The sequence below is a fragment of the Heterodontus francisci genome, unplaced genomic scaffold (assembly GCF_036365525.1).
Source record: "Heterodontus francisci isolate sHetFra1 unplaced genomic scaffold, sHetFra1.hap1 HAP1_SCAFFOLD_49_2, whole genome shotgun sequence".
In the NCBI taxonomy this organism is placed as follows: domain Eukaryota; kingdom Metazoa; phylum Chordata; class Chondrichthyes; order Heterodontiformes; family Heterodontidae; genus Heterodontus; species Heterodontus francisci.
The window spans coordinates 2,154,610-2,169,200 of NW_027140919.1; positions in this window are offsets into that span (position 1 = coordinate 2,154,610).

Here is a 14,591-nt window from a genome sequence, read left to right on the forward strand (position 1 = left end):
GTTTGAGGGTTCCCTTCGTTTGAGGGTTCCCTTAGTTGGAGGTGTTGCCTGAGTTTGAGGTGTTGCCTTAGTTTGAGGGGCCGGCTTAGTTTGAGGGGCCGCCTTAGTTTGAGGTGTTGCCTGAGTTTGATGTGTTGCCTTTGATTGACGGTTTCCTTAGGTTGAGGTGTTGCATTAGTTTGAGGTGTTGCATTAGTTTGAGGAGTTGCATTAGTTTGAGGAGTTGCATTAGTTTGAGGTGCTGCATTAGTTTGAGGTGTTGCATTAGTTTGAGGGTTCCCTTAGTTTGAGGGTTCCCTTAGTTTGAGGTGTTGCATTAGTTTGAGGTGTTGCCTTAGTTTAAGGGGCTGCATCTGTTTGAGGGGTAGCCTTAGTTTCAGGTGTTGCCTTAGTTTGAGGTGTTGCCATAGTTTGAGGTGTTGCCTTAGTTTGAGGTGTTGCCTTAGTTTGAGGTGTTGCATTAGTTTGAGGTGTTGCATTAGTTTGAGGTGTTGCATTTGTGTGAGGTGTTGCATTAGTTTGAGGTGTTGCATTAGTTTGAGGTGTTGCATTAGTTTGAGGTGTTGCATTAGTTTGAGGTGTTGCATTAGTTTGAGGTGTTGCATTAGTTTGAGGTGTTGCTTCAGTTTGAGTTGCAGCTTTCGTTAGTGGGTTGCCTTTGTTTGAGGGTTCCCTTAGCTTGAGGGTTCCCTTAGTTTGAGGCTTCCCTTAGTTTGAGTTGCTGCCTTAGTTTGAGGTGTTGCCTTAGTTTAAGGGACTGCATCTGTTTGAGGGGTTGCCTTAGTTTCAGGTGTTGCATTAGTTTAAGGTGTTGCCTCAGTTTGAGGTGTTGCCTTAGGTTGAGGTGTTGCCTTCGTTTGAGGGGCCGCCTTAGTTTGAGGGGACGCCTTCTTTTGAGGGGCCGCCTTACTGTGATGTGTTGCCTGAGTATGAGGTTTTGCCTTTGATTGATGGTTTCCTTGGTTTGAGGTGTTGCATTAGTTTGAGGTGTTGCATTAGTTTGAGTTGCAGCCTTCGTTAGTGGGTTGCCTTTGTTTGAGGGTTCCCTCAGTTTGAGGGTTCCCTTAGTTTGACGTGTTGCCTTAGTTTGAGGTGTTGCATTAGTTTGAGGTGCTGCCTTAGTTTGAGGTGTTGCATTAGTTTGAGGTGTTGCATTAGTTTGAGGTGTTGCCTTAGTTTGAGGGGCCGCCTTATTTTGAGGGGCCGCCTTAGTTTGAGGTGTTGCCTGAGTGCGAGGTGTTGCCTTTGATTGACGGTTTCCTCAGTTTGAGGTGTTGCATTAGTTTGAGGTGTTGATTTAGTTTGAGGTGTTGCTTTAATTTGAGTTGCAACCTTCGTTAGTGGCTTGCCTTTGTTTGAAAGTTCCCTCAGTTTGAGGGTTCCCTTAGTTGGAGGTGTTGCCTTAGTTTGAGGTGTTGCATTAGTTTGAGGTGCTGCCTTAGTTTGAGGTGTTACATTCGTTTGAGGTGTTGCCTTAGCTTGAGGTGTTGCCTTAGTTTGAGGTGTTGCCTTAGTTTGAGGGGCCGCCTTATTTTGAGGGGCCGCCTTAGTTTGAGGTGTTGCCTTTGATTGACGGTTTCCTTAGTTTGAGGTGTTGCCTTAGTTTGAGGTGTTGCCTTAGTTTGAGGTTTGCCTTAGTTTGAGATATTGCTTAGTTTAATAGGAGCCTTTATTTGAGGTTTTGAATTAGTTTGAGGTGTTGCATAATCTTGAAGTGTTGCCTTAGTTTGAGGTGTTTCCTTAGTTTTAGGGTTGCCTTAGTTTGAGGTGTTGCCTTAGTTTGAGGTGTTGCCTTAGTTTGAGGTGTTGCTTTAGTTTGAGGTGTTGATTTAGTTTGAGGTGTTGCATTAGTTTGAGGGTTCCATTAGATTGAGGGTTCCATTAGTTTGACGGTTACCTTAGTTTGAAATGTTGCCTGAGTTTGAGGTGTTGCCTTAGTTTGAGGTGCTGCCTTAGTTTGATGTGTTGCATTATTTTGAGGTGTTTCCTTAGTTTGAGGTGTTTCCTTAGTTTTAGGGTTGCCTTAGTTTGAGGTGTTGCCTTAGTTTGAGGTGTTGCCTTAGTTTGAGGTGTTGCTTTAGTTTGAGGTGTTGATTTAGTTTGAGGTGTTGCATTAGTTTGAGGGTTCCATTAGATTGAGGGTTCCATTAGTTTGACGGTTACCTTAGTTTGAAATGTTGCCTGAGTTTGAGGTGTTGCCTTAGTTTGAGGTGCTGCCTTAGTTTGATGTGTTGCATTATTTTGAGGTGTTGCCTTAGTTTGAGGTGTTGCATTATTTTGAGGTGTTGCATTAGATTGATGTGTTGCATTAGTTTGAGGTGTTGCCTTACTTTGAGGTTTTGCCTTCGTTTGAGGATTTGCCTTAGTTTGAGGTTTTGCATTAGTTTTCGGGTTGCCTTTGTTTGAGGTGCTGCCTTTGTTTGAGGTGTTGCCTGAGTATGAGGTGTTGCCTTTCATTGACGGTTTCCTTAGTTTAAGGTGTTGCATTCGTTTGAGGTGTCGCATTAGTTTGAGGTGTCGCATTAGTTTGAGGTGTTGCATTAGTTTGAGGTGTTGCATTAGTTTGAGGTGTTGCATTAGTTTGAGGTGTTGCATGACTTTGAGGTGTTGCATGACTTTGAGGTGTTGCATTAGTTTGAGGTGTTGCATTAGCTTGAGGTGTTGCATTAGTTTGAGGTGTTGCTTTCGTTTGAGTTGCAGCCTTCGTTAGTGGGTTGCCTTTGTTTGAGGGTTCCCTTAGTTTGAGGGTTCCCTTCGTTTGAGGTGCTGCCTTAGTTTGAGGTGTTGCCTTAGATTAAGGGGCTTCATCTGTTTGAGGGGTTGCCTTAGTTTCAGGTGTTGCATTAGTTTGAGGTGTTGCCTTTGTTTGAGGTGTTGCCTTAGTTTGAGGTGTTGCCTTAGTTTGAGGGGCCGCCTTTGTTTGAGGGGCCGCCTTAGTTTGAGGTGTTGCCTTTGATTGACGGTTTCCTTAGTTTGAGATGTTGCATTAGTTTGAGGTGTTGCATTAGTTTGAGTTGCAGACTTCGTTAGTGGGTTGCCTTTGTTTGAGGGTTCCCTTAGTTTGAGGGTTCCTTTAGTTTGAGGTGTTGCCTTAGTTTAAGGGGCTGCATCTGTTTGAGGGGTTGCCTTAGTTTCAGGTGTTGCATTAGTTTGAGGTGCTGCCTTCGTTTGAGGTGTTGCCTTAGTTTGAGGTGTTGCCTGAGTATGAGGTGTTGCCTTTGATTGACGGTTTGCATAGTTTGAGGTGTTGCATTAGTTTGAGGTGTTGCATTAGTTTGAGGTGTTGCATTAGTTTAAGGTGTTGCTTTAGTTTGAGTTGCATCCTTCGTTAGTGGGTTGCCTTTGTTTGAGGGTTCCCTCAGCTTGAGGTTTCCCTGAGTTTGAGGGTTCCCTTAGTTTGAGGTGTTGCATTAGTTTGAGGTGTTGCCTTAGTTTAAGGGGCTGCATCTGTTTGAGGGGTTGCCTTAGTTTTAGGTGTTGCATTAGTTTGAAGTGTTGCCTTAGTTTGAGGTGTTGCCTTTGTTTGAGGTGCAGCCTTAGTTTGAGGGGCCGCCTTTGTTTGATGGACCACCTTAGTTTGAGGTGTTGCCTGAGGATGAGGTGTTGCCTTTGATTGACGTTTTCCTTAGTTTGAGGTGTTGCATTAGTTTAAGATGTTGCTTTAGTTTGAGTTGCAGCCTTCGTTTTTGGGTTGTCTTTGTTTGAGGGTTCCCTTTGATGGAGGTGTTGCCTTAGTTTGAGGCGATGCCTTAGTTTAAGGGGCTGCATCAGTTTGAGGGGTTGCATTAGTTTGAGGTGTTGCATTAGTTTGAGGTGTTGCCTGAGTTTGAGGTGTTGCCTTCGTTTGAGGTGTTGCCTTAGTTTGAGGCTTGCCTTAGTTTGAGATATTGCTTAGTTTGATGGGAGCCTTTATTTGAGGTTTTGCCTTAATTTGAGGTGTTGCATTCGTTTGGGGGTTGCTTAGTTTGAGATATTGCTAAGTTTGATGGGAGCGTTTGTTTGTGGTTTTGCCTTAGTTTCAGGTGTTGCCTTAGTTTGAGGTGTTGCATTAGTTTGAGGTGTTGCATTAGTTTGAGGTGTTGCCTGAGTTTAAGGTGTTGCCTTAGTTTGAGGTGTTGCCTTAGTTTGAGGGTTGCCTTAGATTGAGGGTTGACTTATTTTGATGTGTTGCCTCAGTTTGATGTGTTGCCTTAGTTTGATATGTTGCCTTAGTTTGATATGTTGCCTTAGTTTGAGGAGATGCCTTAGTTTGAGGGTTGCCTTAGTTTGAGGTGTTGCCTTAGTTTGTGGTTTTGCCTTAGTTTCAGGTGTTGCCTTAGTTTGAGGTGTTGCATTAGTTTGAGGTGTTGCATTAGTTTGAGGTGTTGCCTTCGTTTGAGGTGTTGCCTCAGTTTGAGGTGTTGCCTTAGTTTGAGGTGTTGCCTTAGTTTGATGTGTTGCCTTAGTTTGAGGTGTTGCCTTAGTTTGATGTGTTGCCTTAGTTTGAGTTGTTGAATCAGTTTGAGGTGTTGCATAAGTTTGAGGTGTTGCATTAGTTTGAGGTGTTGCCTTCGTTTGAGGTGTTGCCTCAGTTTGAGGTGTTGCCTTAGTTTGAGGTGTTGCCTTAGTTTGAGGTGTTGCCTTAGTTTGATGTGTTGCCTTAGTTTGAGTTGTTGAATCAGTTTGAGGTGTTGCATAAGTTTGAGGTGTTGCCTTAGTTTGAGGTGTTGCCTTAGTTTGAGGTGTTGCCTTAGTTTGAGGCGTTGTCTTAGTTTGAGGTGTTGCATTAGTTTGAGTTGTTGAATCAGTTTGACGTGTTGCCTTAGTTTGAGGTGTTGCCTTAGTTTGAGGTGTTGCCTTAGTTTGAGGGTTGCCTTAGTTTGAGGTGTTGCCTTAGTTTGAGGTGTTGCCTTAGTTTGAGGTGTTGCCTTAGTTTGAGGTGTTGCATTAGTTTGAGGTGTTGCATTAGTTTGAGGTGTTGCCTTCGTTTGAGGTGTTGCCTCAGTTTGAGGTGTTGCCTTAGTTTGAGGTGTTGCCTTAGTTTGATGTGTTGCCTTAGTTTGAGGTGTTGCCTTAGTTTGATGTGTTGCCTTAGTTTGAGTTGTTGAATCAGTTTGAGGTGTTGCATAAGTTTGAGGTGTTGCATTAGTTTGAGGTGTTGCCTTCGTTTGAGGTGTTGCCTCAGTTTGAGGTGTTGCCTTAGTTTGAGGTGTTGCCTTAGTTTGAGGTGTTGCCTTAGTTTGAGGCGATGCCTTAGTTTAAGGGGCTGCATCAGTTTGAGGGGTTGCATTAGTTTGAGGTGTTGCATTAGTTTGAGGTGTTGCCTGAGTTTGAGGTGTTGCCTTAGTTTGAGGCTTGCCTTAGTTTGAGATATTGCTTAGTTTGATGGGAGCCTTTATTTGAGGTGTTGCCTTAGTTTGAGGTGTTGCCTTACTTTGAGGTTTTGCCTTCGTTTGAGGATTTGCCTTAGTTTGAGGTTTTGCATTAGTTTTCGGGTTGCCTTTGTTTGAGGTGCTGCCTTTGTTTGAGGTGTTGCCTGAGTATGAGGTGTTGCCTTTCATTGACGGTTTCCTTAGTTTAAGGTGTTGCATTACTTTAAGGTGTTGCATTCGTTTGAGGTGTCGCATTAGTTTGAGGTGTTGCATTAGTTTGAGGTGTTGCATTAGTTTGAGGTGTTGCATTAGTTTGAGGTGTTGCATGACTTTGAGGTGTTGCATGACTTTGAGGTGTTGCATTAGTTTGAGGTGTTGCATTAGCTTGAGGTGTTGCATTAGTTTGAGGTGTTGCTTTCGTTTGAGTTGCAGCCTTCGTTAGTGGGTTGCCTTTGTTTGAGGGTTCCCTTAGTTTGAGGGTTCCCTTCGTTTGAGGTGCTGCCTCAGTTTGAGGTGTTGCCTTAGATTAAGGGGCTTCATCTGTTGGAGGGGTTGCCTTAGTTTCAGGTGTTGCATTAGTTTGAGGTGTTGCCTTTGTTTGAGGTGTTGCCTTAGTTTGAGGTGTTGCCTTAGTTTGAGGGGCCGCCTTTGTTTGAGGGGCCGCCTTAGTTTGAGGTGTTGCCTTTGATTGACGGTTTCCTTAGTTTGAGATGTTGCATTAGTTTGAGGTGTTGCATTAGTTTGAGTTGCAGACTTCGTTAGTGGGTTGCCTTTGTTTGAGGGTTCCCTTAGTTTGAGGGTTCCTTTAGTTTGAGGTGTTGCCTTAGTTTAAGGGGCTGCATCTGTTTGAGGGGTTGCCTTAGTTTCAGGTGTTGCATTAGTTTGAGGTGCTGCCTTCGTTTGAGGTGTTGCCTTAGTTTGAGGTGTTGCCTGAGTATGAGGTGTTGCCTTTGATTGACGGTTTGCATAGTTTGAGGTGTTGCATTAGTTTGAGGTGTTGCATTAGTTTGAGGTGTTGCATTAGTTTAAGGTGTTGCTTTAGTTTGAGTTGCATCCTTCGTTAGTGGGTTGCCTTTGTTTGAGGGTTCCCTCAGCTTGAGGTTTCCCTGAGTTTGAGGGTTCCCTTAGTTTGAGGTGTTGCATTAGTTTGAGGTGTTGCCTTAGTTTAAGGGGCTGCATCTGTTTGAGGGGTTGCCTTAGTTTTAGGTGTTGCATTAGTTTGAGGTGTTGCCTTAGTTTGAGGTGTTGCCTTTGTTTGAGGTGCAGCCTTAGTTTGAGGGGCCGCCTTTGTTTGATGGACCACCTTAGTTTGAGGTGTTGCCTGAGGATGAGGTGTTGCCTTTGATTGACGTTTTCCTTAGTTTGAGGTGTTGCATTAGTTTAAGATGTTGCTTTAGTTTGAGTTGCAGCCTTCGTTTTTGGGTTGTCTTTGTTTGAGGGTTCCCTTTGATGGAGGTGTTGCCTTAGTTTGAGGCGATGCCTTAGTTTAAGGGGCTGCATCAGTTTGAGGGGTTGCATTAGTTTGAGGTGTTGCATTAGTTTGAGGTGTTGCCTGAGTTTGAGGTGTTGCCTTCGTTTGAGGTGTTGCCTTAGTTTGAGGCTTGCCTTAGTTTGAGATATTGCTTAGTTTGATGGGAGCCTTTATTTGAGGTTTTGCCTTAATTTGAGGTGTTGCATTCGTTTGGGGGTTGCTTAGTTTGAGATATTGCTAAGTTTGATGGGAGCGTTTGTTTGTGGTTTTGCCTTAGTTTCAGGTGTTGCCTTAGTTTGAGGTGTTGCATTAGTTTGAGGTGTTGCATTAGTTTGAGGTGTTGCCTGAGTTTAAGGTGTTGCCTTAGTTTGAGGTGTTGCCTTAGTTTGAGGGTTGCCTTAGATTGAGGGTTGACTTATTTTGATGTGTTGCCTCAGTTTGATGTGTTGCCTTAGTTTGATATGTTGCCTTAGTTTGATATGTTGCCTTAGTTTGAGGAGATGCCTTAGTTTGAGGGTTGCCTTAGTTTGAGGTTTTGCCTTAGTTTGTGGTTTTGCCTTAGTTTCAGGTGTTGCCTTAGTTTGAGGTGTTGCATTAGTTTGAGGTGTTGCATTAGTTTGAGGTGTTGCCTTCGTTTGAGGTGTTGCCTCAGTTTGAGGTGTTGCCTTAGTTTGAGGTGTTGCCTTAGTTTGATGTGTTGCCTTAGTTTGAGGTGTTGCCTTAGTTTGATGTGTTGCCTTAGTTTGAGTTGTTGAATCAGTTTGAGGTGTTGCATAAGTTTGAGGTGTTGCATTAGTTTGAGGTGTTGCCTTCGTTTGAGGTGTTGCCTCAGTTTGAGGTGTTGCCTTAGTTTGAGGTGTTGCCTTAGTTTGAGGTGTTGCCTTAGTTTGATGTGTTGCCTTAGTTTGAGTTGTTGAATCAGTTTGAGGTGTTGCATAAGTTTGAGGTGTTGCCTTAGTTTGAGGTGTTGCCTTAGTTTGAGGTGTTGCCTTAGTTTGAGGCGTTGTCTTAGTTTGAGGTGTTGCATTAGTTTGAGTTGTTGAATCAGTTTGAGGTGTTGCCTTAGTTTGAGGTGTTGCCTTAGTTTGAGGTGTTGCCTTAGTTTGAGGGTTGCCTTAGTTTGAGGTGTTGCCTTAGTTTGAGGTGTTGCCTTAGTTTGAGGTGTTGCCTTAGTTTGAGGTGTTGCATTAGTTTGAGGTGTTGCATTAGTTTGAGGTGTTGCCTTCGTTTGAGGTGTTGCCTCAGTTTGAGGTGTTGCCTTAGTTTGAGGTGTTGCCTTAGTTTGATGTGTTGCCTTAGTTTGAGGTGTTGCCTTAGTTTGATGTGTTGCCTTAGTTTGAGTTGTTGAATCAGTTTGAGGTGTTGCATAAGTTTGAGGTGTTGCATTAGTTTGAGGTGTTGCCTTCGTTTGAGGTGTTGCCTCAGTTTGAGGTGTTGCCTTAGTTTGAGGTGTTGCCTTAGTTTGAGGTGTTGCCTTAGTTTGAGGCGATGCCTTAGTTTAAGGGGCTGCATCAGTTTGAGGGGTTGCATTAGTCTGAGGTGTTGCATTAGTTTGAGGTGTTGCCTGAGTTTGAGGTGTTGCCTTCGTTTGAGGTGTTGCCTTAGTTTGAGGCTTGCCTTAGTTTGAGATATTGCTTAGTTTGATGGGAGCCTTTATTTGAGGTTTTGCCTTAATTTGAGGTGTTGCATTCGTTTGGGGGTTGCTTAGTTTGAGATATTGCTAAGTTTGATGGGAGCGTTTGTTTGTGGTTTTGCCTTAGTTTCAGGTGTTGCCTTAGTTTGAGGTGTTGCATTAGTTTGAGGTGTTGCATTAGTTTGAGGTGTTGCCTTCGTTTGAGGTGTTGCCTCAGTTTGAGGTGTTGCCTTAGTTTGAGGTGTTGCCTTAGTTTGATGTGTTGCCTTAGTTTGAGGTGTTGCCTTAGTTTGATGTGTTGCCTTAGTTTGAGTTGTTGAATCAGTTTGAGGTGTTGCATAAGTTTGAGGTGTTGCATTAGTTTGAGGTGTTGCCTTCGTTTGAGGTGGTGCCTCAGTTTGAGGTGTTGCCTTAGTTTGAGGTGTTGCCTTAGTTTGAGGTGTTGCCTTAGTTTGATGTGTTGCCTTAGTTTGAGTTGTTGAATCAGTTTGAGGTGTTGCATAAGTTTGAGGTGTTGCCTTAGTTTGAGGTGTTGCCTTAGTTTGAGGTGTTGCCTTAGTTTGAGGCGTTGTCTTAGTTTGAGGTGTTGCATTAGTTTGAGTTGTTGAATCAGTTTGAGGTGTTGCCTTAGTTTGAGGTGTTGCCTTAGTTTGAGGTGTTGCCTTAGTTTGAGGGTTGCCTTAGTTTGAGGTGTTGCCTTAGTTTGAGGTGTTGCCTTAGTTTGAGGTGTTGCCTTAGTTTGAGGTGTTGCATTAGTTTGAGGTGTTGCATTAGTTTGAGGTGTTGCCTTCGTTTGAGGTGTTGCCTCAGTTTGAGGTGTTGCCTTAGTTTGAGGTGTTGCCTTAGTTTGATGTGTTGCCTTAGTTTGAGGTGTTGCCTTAGTTTGATGTGTTGCCTTAGTTTGAGTTGTTGAATCAGTTTGAGGTGTTGCATAACTTTGAGGTGTTGCATTAGTTTGAGGTGTTGCCTTCGTTTGAGGTGTTGCCTCAGTTTGAGGTGTTGCCTTAGTTTGAGGTGTTGCCTTAGTTTGAGGTGTTGCCTTAGTTTGATGTGTTGCCTTAGTTTGAGTTGTTGAATCAGTTTGAGGTGTTGCATAAGTTTGAGGTGTTGCCTTAGTTTGAGGTGTTGCCTTAGTTTGAGGTGTTGCCTTAGTTTGAGGCGTTGTCTTAGTTTGAGGTGTTGCATTATTTTGAGTTGTTGAATCAGTTTGAGGTGTTGCCTTAGTTTGAGGTGTTGCCTTAGTTTGAGGTGTTGCCTTAGTTTGAGGGTTGCCTTAGTTTGAGGTGTTGCCTTAGTTTGAGGTGTTGCCTTAGTTTGAGGTGTTGCCTTAGTTTGAGGGTTCCATTAGTTTGAGGGTTCCATTAGTTTGACGGTTGCCTCAGTTTGAAATGTTGCCTTATTTTGAGGTGTTGCCTTAGTTAGAGGTTTTGCCTTAGTTTGATGTGTTGCATTAGTTTGAGGTGTTGCATTAGTTTGAGGTGTTGCCTTAGTTTGTGGTGTTGGCTTAGTTTGAGGTTTTGCCTTAGTTTCAGGATTTGCCTTAGTTTGAGGATTTGCCTTAGTTTGAGGTTTTGCATTAGTTTTAGGGTTGCCTTTGTTTGAGGTGCTGCCTCTGTTTGAGGTGCTGCCTCTGTTTGAGATGCTGCCTTTGTTTGAGGTGCTGTCTTTGTTTGAGGTGTTGCCTTTATTTGAGGCGTTGCCTTAGTTTGATGTGTTGCCTGAGTTTAAGGTGTTGCCTTAGTTTGAGGTGTTGCCTTAGTTTGAGGGTTGCCTTAGATTGAGGGTTGACTTATTTTGATGTGTTGCCTCAGTTTGATGTGTTGCCTTAGTTTGATATGTTGCCTTAGTTTGATATGTTGCCTTAGTTTGAGGAGATGCCTTAGTTTGAGGGTTGCCTTAGTTTGAGGTGTTGCCTTAGTTTGTGGTTTTGCCTTAGTTTCAGGTGTTGCCTTAGTTTGAGGTGTTGCATTAGTTTGAGGTGTTGCATTAGTTTGAGGTGTTGCCTTCGTTTGAGGTGTTGCCTCAGTTTGAGGTGTTGCCTTAGTTTGAGGTGTTGCCTTAGTTTGATGTGTTGCCTTAGTTTGAGGTGTTGCCTTAGTTTGATGTGTTGCCTTAGTTTGAGTTGTTGAATCAGTTTGAGGTGTTGCATAAGTTTGAGGTGTTGCATTAGTTTGAGGTGTTGCCTTCGTTTGAGGTGTTGCCTCAGTTTGAGGTGTTGCCTTAGTTTGAGGTGTTGCCTTAGTTTGAGGTGTTGCCTTAGTTTGATGTGTTGCCTTAGTTTGAGTTGTTGAATCAGTTTGAGGTGTTGCATAAGTTTGAGGTGTTGCCTTAGTTTGAGGTGTTGCCTTAGTTTGAGGTGTTGCCTTAGTTTGAGGCGTTGTCTTAGTTTGAGGTGTTGCATTAGTTTGAGTTGTTGAATCAGTTTGAGGTGTTGCCTTAGTTTGAGGTGTTGCCTTAGTTTGAGGTGTTGCCTTAGTTTGAGGGTTGCCTTAGTTTGAGGTGTTGCCTTAGTTTGAGGTGTTGCCTTAGTTTGAGGTGTTGCCTTAGTTTGAGGGTTCCATTAGTTTGAGGGTTCCATTAGTTTGACGGTTGCCTCAGTTTGAAATGTTGCCTTATTTTGAGGTGTTGCCTTAGTTAGAGGTTTTGCCTTAGTTTGATGTGTTGCATTAGTTTGAGGTGTTGCATTAGTTTGAGGTGTTGCCTTAGTTTGTGGTGTTTGCTTAGTTTGAGGTTTTGCCTTAGTTTCAGGATTTGCCTTAGTTTGAGGATTTGCCTTAGTTTGAGGTTTTGCATTAGTTTTAGGGTTGCCTTTGTTTGAGGTGCTGCCTCTGTTTGAGATGCTGCCTTTGTTTGAGGTGCTGTCTTTGTTTGAGGTGTTGCCTTTATTTGAGGTGTTGCCTTAGTTTGATGTGTTGCCTGAGTTTAAGGTGTTGCCTTAGTTTGAGGTGTTGCCTTAGTTTGAGGGTTGCCTTAGATTGAGGGTTGACTTATTTTGATGTGTTGCCTCAGTTTGATGTGTTGCCTTAGTTTGATATGTTGCCTTAGTTTGATATGTTGCCTTAGTTTGAGGAGATGCCTTAGTTTGAGGAGCTGCCTTAGTTTGTGGGGCTGCCTTAGTTTGAGGGGCTGCCTGAGTTTGAGGGGCGGCCTTCGTTTGAGGTGCTGCCTGAGATTGAGGTGTTGCCTTTGATTGACGGTTTCCTTAGTTTGAGGTGTTGCATTAGTTTGAGGAGTTGCATTAGTTTGAGGAGTTGCATTAGTTTGAGGAGTTGCTTTAGTTTGAGGAGTTGCTTTAGTTTGAGGAGTTGCTTTAGTTTGAGCAGTTGCTTTAGTTTGAGCAGTTGCTTTAGTTTGAGGAGTTGCTTTAGTTTGAGGTGTTGCTTTAGTTTGAGGTGTTGCTTTAGTTTGAGGTGTTGCATTAGTTTGAGGTGTTGCATTAGTTTGAGGTGTTGCTTAGTTTGAGGGTTGCCTTACTTTGAGGGTTCCCTTCGTTTGTGGTGGTGCCTTATTTTGAGGGTTTACATAATTTGATTTGTTGCCTTAGTTTTAGTGGGCTGTCTTAGTTTGAGGTGTTGCCTTAGATTGAGGTGTTGCCTGAGTTTAAGGTGTTGCCTTAGTTTGAGGTGTTGCCTTAGTTTGAGGGTTGCCTTAGATTGAGGGTTGACTTATTTTGATGTGTTGCCTCAGTTTGATGTGTTGCCTTAGTTTGATATGTTGCCTTAGTTTGATATGTTGCCTTAGTTTGAGGAGATGCCTTAGTTTGAGGAGCTGCCTTAGTTTGTGGGGCTGCCTTAGTTTGAGGGGCTGCCTGAGTTTGAGGGGCGGCCTTCGTTTGAGGTGCTGCCTGAGAGTGAGGTGTTGCCTTTGATTGACGGTTTCCTTAGTTTGAGGTGTTGCATTAGTTTGAGGAGTTGCATTAGTTTGAGGAGTTGCATTAGTTTGAGGAGTTGCTTTAGTTTGAGGAGTTGCTTTAGTTTGAGCAGTTGCTTTAGTTTGAGCAGTTGCTTTAGTTTGAGGAGTTGCTTTAGTTTGAGGTGTTGCTTTAGTTTGAGGTTTTGCTTTAGTTTGAGATGTTGCATTTGTTTGAGGGTTGCCTTAGTTTGAGGGTTGCTTAGTTTGAGGGTTGCCTTAGTTTGAGGGATCCCTTCGTTTGTGGTGGTGCCTTATTTTGAGGGTTTACATAATTTGAGGTGTTGCCTTAGTTTTAGTGGGCTGTCTTAGTTTGAGGTGTTGCCTTAGTTTGAGGTGTTGCCTTAGTTTGAGGTGTTGCCTTAGTTTAAGGTGTTGCCTTAGATTGAGGTGTTGCCTTATTTTGAGGTGTTGCCTTAGTTTGAGGTGTTGCCTTAGTTTGAGGTGTTGCCTTAGTTTGAGGGTTGCATTAGTTTGAGGGTTTCATTAGTTTGAGGTGTAGCCTTCGTTTGAGGTGTTGCCTTAGTTTGAGGGTTTACTTAATTTGAGGTGTTGCCTTAGTTTTAGTGGGCTGTCTTAGTTTGAGGTATTGCCTTAGTTTGAGGTATTGCCTTAGTTTGAGGTGTTGCCTTTGTTTGAGGTGTTGCCTTAGTTTGAGGTGTTGCCTTAGTTTGAAGGCAAATGGTGTGTTAGCTTTTATTAGTAGGGGGGTCGAGTTTCGGAGCCACGAGGTCATGCTGCAGCGGTACAAAACTCTGGTGAGACCGTACCTGGAGTATTGCGTTCAGTTCTGGTCACCGCATTATAGGAAGGATGTGGAAGCTCTGGAAAGGGTGCAGAGGAGATTTACTAGGATGTTGCCTGGTATGGAGGGAAGGTCTTACGAGGAAAGGCTGAGGGACTTGAGGTTGTTTTCGTTGGAGAGAAGGAGGAGGAGAGGTGACTTAATAGAGACATATAAGATAATCAGAGGGTTAGATAGGGTGGATAGTGAGCGTCTTTTTCCTCGGATGGTGATGGCAAACACGAGGGGACATAGCTTCAAGTTGAGGGGTGATAGATATAGGACAGATGTGAGAGGTAGTTTCTTTACTCAGAGAGTAGGAAGGGCGTGGAATGCCCTGCCTGCAGCAGTAGTAGATTCGCCAACTTTAAGGGCATTTAAGTGGACATTGGATAGACACATGGATGAAAATGGAATCGTGTAGGTCAGATGGTTTCACAGCTCGGCGCAACATCGAGGGCCGAAGGGCCTGTACTGCGTTGTAATCTTCTAATCTAATCTAATCTAAGTGTTGTCTTCGTCTGAAGTGTTTTCTTAGTTTGAGGTGTTGTCTTAGTTTGAGGTGTTGTCTTAGTTTGAGGTGTTGTCTTAGTTTGAGGTGTTGCATTAGTTTGAGGTGTTGCCTTAGTTTCAGGATTTGCCTTAGTTTGAGGATTTGCCTTAGTTTGAGGTTTTGGATTAGTTTTAGGGTTGCCTTTGTTTGAGGTGCTGCCTCTGTTTGAGGTGTTGCCTTTATTTGAGGTGTTGCCTTAGTTTGAGGTGTTGCCTTAGTTTGAGGTGTTGCCTTAGTTTGAGGTGTTGCCTTAGTTTGAGGTTGCCTTAGATTGAGGGTTGACTGAGTTTGACGTTTTGCCTCAGTTTGATGTGTTGCCTTAGTTTGATATGTTGCCTTAGTTTGAGGAGATGCCTTAGTTTGAGGAGCTGCCTTAGTTTGAGGGGCTGCCTTAGTTTGAGGGGCTGCCTGAGTTTGAGGGGCGGCCTTCGTTTGAGGTGCTGCCTGAGATTGAGGTGTTGCCTTTGATTGACGGTTTCCTTAGTTTGAGGTGTTGCATTAGTTTGAGGAGTTGCATTAGTTTGAGGAGTTGCATTAGTTTGAGGAGTTGCTTTAGTTTGAGGAGTTGCTTTAGTTTGAGGAGTTGCTTTAGTTTGAGCAGTTGCTTTAGTTTGAGGAGTTGCTTTAGTTTGAGGTGTTGCTTTAGTTTGAGGAGTTGCTTTAGTTTGAGCAGTTGCTTTAGTTTGATGAGTTGCTTTAGTTTGAGGAGTTGCTTTAGTTTGAGGAGTTGCTTTAGTTTGAGCAGTTGCTTTAGTTTGAGGAGTTGCTTTAGTTTGAGGTGTTGCTTTAGTTTGAGGTGTTGCTTTAGTTTGAGGTGTTGCTTTAGTTTGAGGTGTTGCATTAGTTTGAGGTGTTGCATTAGTTTGAGGTGTTGCATTAGTTTGAGGTGT